Below are 5,658 nucleotides of genomic sequence, written 5' to 3'. Positions count from 1 at the left end.
CTTGCTCAGTTTGAGTAGTTTTATTGCTCTTGAAAACAATGTCCCAAAAGCCCGAGTCATTAAATGTTATTAGCTAGTTTTCCAAATCAGCCATGAACTTTCTAAACTCCTCTGGGTAAACCAAAAAGAAAGTGTTCATCTATCCATAAATAGAGAAAAATGTGCGTTCTTGTGCTAATTGTCTAAGTCATGTGGGTCTGCAGGCCTTGTTTCTGTATTATCTTTATATTCGTATTGCTTAAATATCAGTGATCAGGGGTTTCAAGAACTTTTTAACTAAAAAACACTTTAAAAATACATGGAGGGGAGGACATTTTGGGGGTCTGGGGATGCAAACTGTTATATCTAGAATGGATGGGCAATGGGATCCTACTGTACAGCACAGGGAAATGTGTGTGAGTGGGTCACTTTGTTGTACAACAGAACTTGGTGAAACGTAAATCAGCTATGCTATAATAATAATAATAATAATATCTAAAATTTTAGAAAGATAAAAAATGGCTCCATTTTTGTCAACTGAATGATGTGAATTTCAATTGAGTATGTCTCAATATTCTGTCTCATTTAATGACTTTATTCTTAAACATCTGGATTCAAAGATTCTAATTAATGACAAAGTTCTCTCCCATCTAAGTTCCAGACCAAGTAAAAAGTTAGATATATAGGAATAAAACAAACTTTGTTTCTTACTGGAGTAAATGACATGACCTACCCCATAAGGAGGTTCCTAATATTGTCCCCTGGTCTAGGTGTTGGGTCTTATCCTAGAGGGAAATGTGAAACAGGAATGAATGCACAGTATGTTTCCCAAATGATGTGTACAAAAAAATGGTTCTAGAAGTGATACTCACAATAGCCTCCAAAGGAAAGCATCTAAATGCCAACAGTTGAAGGGAGAAACAAACATTGTTCTATAGTCAGACAATGGAGTAACATACACCAACGCAAGTGAACAAACAACAATTACATGCAGCCACATAGATAAACATAATGTTCAAGGCAGAAAAAAAGCCATGTATAAAAAGTACATGCTGGAGTTGTCCCTTGCGGTACAGTGGATTAATTATCCAGCATTGTCACTGTCACTGTCATTGTCACTGGGTCGTTGCTGTGGTGTGGGTTTGATCCCTGGCCCAGGAACTTCACACGCCATGGGCATGGCCAAAAAAAGTACATGCTGTAAGATTCCGTGTATATAAAGTTTAAACACAATCAAAACTAATACACAGTGTCAGAGGAGAGTGGTTACCTTGGGGGTAATAATTGCAAGGGGACCCAGAGGGCCTATGGCTTCTTGGAGATGGTCTTTTTCTTAATCCTGATGCTGGTCCTTTGCCTATATTATTTGTATTCTCTGGATTCTGTGTTATAATTGAATAAAAACATGTTTTAAACAGTTACTTTTGAGCTCCGGTATCTACCTCGTTATTAAGCTCTCCCTCACTTCTTCTCTACAGTCAAAACCTTCTCGAAAAAAAAATATCCCCCAAACCTTGATGTAATCCTTGACTTTTCTATTTCTTCCACACACCATAACCTATCATTAAAACCTGTGAGTCTTAGCTTCAATATATTCGGTCTGATTACTTATCATCATCTCGTGAGTACTCAACATTTTCCACTGGCATTATTGTAGTGATCAACTAACTGGGTGCCCACACCACCTAGTCTATTCTCCACATGGCAGATGGTGGGACTGTTTTAAAATCTAAAATTAGACCACACCATTCCTCTGCTCAAACCCATTCCATTTCGCTAAAAAATACAGAACTACCACACGATCCAGCAAGCCTACTAATGTGACTGGGGCAGAACAAGCAAGGAGGAGAGGAGTCAGAGAGATTAGAGAGGAAATGAGAATTCAGACCCTGTATGGATTTTTTCCAAGATGATGGAAGATATGGTAAGAACATTTCATCTTTCATTTGCAACTCTCCTCCAACCCCTCACCCCCAGTCTGCTTAGCATGACTATCTATTCAATTTTCTAAAAAAAATTGAAATTTTTAAATTTGGGAGTTATTGTTGCTTCCTTATTTTGCTTCATTACCACATTCAATTTGGGAAATTAATTAGTCAAGAATCACTAATATGAAGATCTAATAAACCTATGATAAGAAAAGGAGTGAAAGGTTCCAACCAAGTCCAAGAAGACACTGCAGACATTTAACATACATAAGAAAAGTCCAATTTCCCACTCTTGATTTTTAAAAAATGCAGCTTCCCCAAAAAAGTGATCTTTAGTGGCTGAGCCGCATGTACTCAGATCCTTAACGCAAACTCTCCAATCCTTCCTCCAATCTCAGCTAACTCCAGTGAAGGATTCTCCTTGCTGGCCTGATGAAGTAAGTAAGCAACCAAGCTGAGGAGGCAAGGAACTGAGGCCATCTTCCACAATAAGATGGCAGCCTCTAACCTCCAGGTAGTAAAACCTAGCCTCTAGTCATATGACCACAGGAAGATAAACTCTGTCAACTACCTGAATGTGCTTGAAAGTGGGTTTTCCCCAGGCGAGCCTCCAGACGAATATACAGCCAGGCTGCACCCTGACTGCACCCATTTGAGACCCTGAGCAGAGGCACCAACCAAGCCATGACTTGACTCCTGATCCATGAAAACTCTAAGATAATAAATGTGTGTTGTTTTAAGTCATGAAATTTGTGGTAACTACATAGACATAGAAAACGAACACACCCTGGATTGTTGCATAGAAAATGGAAGAGGAAAAGCCAAGTTCAAATTTCGTTTCTACCATCTACCAGCAGTAACTATGGTCCTCAGTTATCCCCATCTTTAAAATGGGTATGATAATAGAACCTGCCTCCCTAGGTTATTGAGTGACATGGTAACACTTGCAGAAGGATTAACTCAATGATGGAGTAACACATTTTATTTAGAGCAATGTTGGCATGTACTAAGTGCTAAATATTACCTGTCTAACTTAAGAAGAGTGGTTTTTGGAGTTCCCGTCATGGCTCAGTGGTTAACGAATCTGACTAGGAACCATGAGGTTGCAGGTTCAATCCCTGGCCTTGCTTAGTGGGTTCAGGATCCGGCATTGCCATGAGCTGTGGTGTAGGTTGCAGACGCGGCTCGGATTCCGAGTTGCTGTGGCTCTGGCGTAGGCCGGTGGCTACAGCTCCGACTCGACCCCTAGCCTGGGAACCTCCATATGCCACGGGAGTGGCCCAAGAAATGGCAAAAAGACCAAAAAAAAAGGGGGGGGGATTCTTCAGATTGAAAGCAAGAGGGAATACCGTTACCATTCAAAGAATATTATCCTGACTGTAGTTGCCCCATAAATATTGTCATTTAACCTCTCCATGGAGTAGCCTAGTTCCTGCCTTCTGGTCTGAGCCCATAGATTGAAATATTTGTTCTTTAAGAAACTTGAAAGTCAGAAGCAGTGGAGAAAAGGCAGAGATTGATAACTATAAGCTAGTTGAAATGATAAATGAGATTCATTTTGAATTAACAAATGCAGATTAGAATTATAAGCTTCTCCTGCTTAATGCTAGTAATTCATTCCTAAAAATCAGGTATTCTGCATGAAGAGAGTTGTTTTCATCAATTTAAAGGAAAGCGATTACACGTTTTTAGTCAACCCAAACTCCCATCCAATTTCCTAAAATATAAGTAAAAGGCAGTAAAGATCTATCCAGGAGTGGTAAGTTAACATGCTCGGGTATAAAATGCTTAAAATATTATAAATCCTTGATCACCAAACAACCACGCTGGTAACAAACAGATGGGTTGTTTACAGTTAGTGGCTGAACTTAAGAGTCAGCACATCCCGGGCTTACCTCTTGTTTATGGACACAGCAGGCTTTTCAAAACTTCTCTTACATGATTCAGATGGTCTGTCAGTTCTGCTTAGAATCAAAATACAGATTTCTCCCACACTTTGTTCTGTTTAAAAGGTTGCATTGCACTTTAGGTATGTAAATTAGGTTTACCTGCATAAACATTGGAAGAAAAAAAAAACATTGTACTGAGAAATCCATACCTTCTCTAAAGTCTGAATGTGAAAATCAAAGAGTCCTTCTTCCAGGAAAAAATTAACAGGGGACACAGTCTGCAATTATGTCTGTGGTTCTCTACCATCATCAGCGGTTCTCAACCTGGAATTATTTTGCCCCCTGGTGGACATTGGCCATATCTGGAAAAAATTTTGGTTGTCACAACTGGAGATGTGCTGCTAATACCTCATGAGCAGAGGCCAGAGATGCTGCAAATTTTCTACTAGGCACAGAACAACTCCCTACAGCAAAGAATCTTCAGGCCCCAAAGGCCTGCAGTGCTGAGGTTGGGACACTCTGCTATATCCATGGATGCCACAAACTAGGAAATACTCAACATGATAGCTGCACATTTTCGATTACCTTATGATTTAATTGTTAAAATCACGACAAATGTAGGAATATAAAGGATTAACATGGAGAGCATGTGCAGTAACAGGGACAGGCCTAGAGATTATCATATTAAGTGAAGTATGCCAGACAGAGAAAGACAAACACCATATGATAGCACTTATACATGGAATCTAATAAAAAACAACAGTTATAAAACAGAAACAAACTCAAAGATTTAGAAATCAAATTTACGGTTACCAAGGGGGAAACTGTGGGGAGGAGGAATAAATTGCGAGGAATAGATGAACATATACACGGTATTGTGAATAAAATAGATAACTAACAGGACCTATGTAAAGTACAGGAAGGTAAACTCAATGCTCTGTAATAACCTATATGGAAAAAAATCACTGATATGTGTATATATCCAGATAGCTACATGTCTGAATCGCTTTGCTGTAAACTTGAAGCTAATACCGCATCGTAAATGACTACAGCCCAATAATTAAAAAAAAAAAACCAAAAAAACTTGGACAGCAATATTCCTAAAGGCATTTTACATTATTTTAATTGTATTTTCATAGTTTAAACTGGGGAAGACCTTGAGGAGAATTTGTTTTTCTGAAAGTTTAAATACACCTTATTAAAGTGGCAACTATATCTGGTCCCGGAACTTTTTAACTACTGACTTTTAGGCTACAAAGGAATGTGGTTAAACAATAAGTGAGACAGCTAATCAACTACAAGTGGAAAACTCTTCCTGAACATGGGTGAATAAAAACAACACAGATCTTGGAGACAGAGTTTGACTCCATCCCCAGCCCCATGGTATGGGACCTTGACAACTTAATCTTTCTGGACCTCAATTTCAGCACTGCGGAACTGTTAAAACAATACATGCGCATTCTGACCGGTGTGAGGCGGGACCTCACAGTTTTGATTTGCATTTCTCTACTAATCAGTGAGGTTGAGCATTTTTTCATGTGCTTATTGGTCATCTGTATATCTTCTTTGGAGAATGTCTATTGAGGTCTTTTGCCCATTTTTCAATTGGGTTGTTGTTTTTTTTTGCTGTTGAGTGGTATAAGTTTGTATATTTTAGAGATTAAGCCCTAGTCAGTTGCATCATTTGAAACTATTTTCTCCCATTCCTTGGGTTGTCTTTTTTTCTTTTTTTTTATCATTTCCTTTGCTGTGCAACAGCTTGTCATTTGGAATGGATAAGCAAGGAAATCCTGCTGTATAGCACTGGGAACTATATCTAGTCACTTGTGATGGAGTGTGATGGAGGAAAATGTGAGAAAAAA

The 5,658-nt window shown here is 38.8% G+C and overlaps 1 protein-coding gene across 5 annotated transcripts in view; it reads right to left on the bottom strand.

The window, feature by feature from the left end:
* LOC125125119 (membrane-spanning 4-domains subfamily A member 4A-like) overlaps window positions 1-5,658 on the bottom strand; it is a 142,456-nt gene that overhangs the window by 73,850 nt on the left and 62,948 nt on the right. For 4 of the 5 annotated variants that reach the window (XM_047775631.1, XM_047775628.1, XM_047775626.1 and 1 more), the window contains one exon: window positions 3,803-3,955. The exons of the other annotated variant lie outside the window; for it this stretch is intronic. The gene's annotated coding sequence lies outside the window, so the exon portion shown is untranslated. The remainder of the gene's footprint in view (window positions 1-3,802; window positions 3,956-5,658) is intronic. 5 annotated transcript variants of the gene reach the window in all.

The sequence above is a fragment of the Phacochoerus africanus genome, chromosome 4 (genome assembly GCF_016906955.1).
Source record: "Phacochoerus africanus isolate WHEZ1 chromosome 4, ROS_Pafr_v1, whole genome shotgun sequence".
In the NCBI taxonomy this organism is placed as follows: Eukaryota; Metazoa; Chordata; class Mammalia; order Artiodactyla; family Suidae; genus Phacochoerus; species Phacochoerus africanus.
The sequence above is the reverse complement of the archived record's forward strand: the minus strand, read 5'-3'. Positions and strand labels throughout refer to the sequence as shown.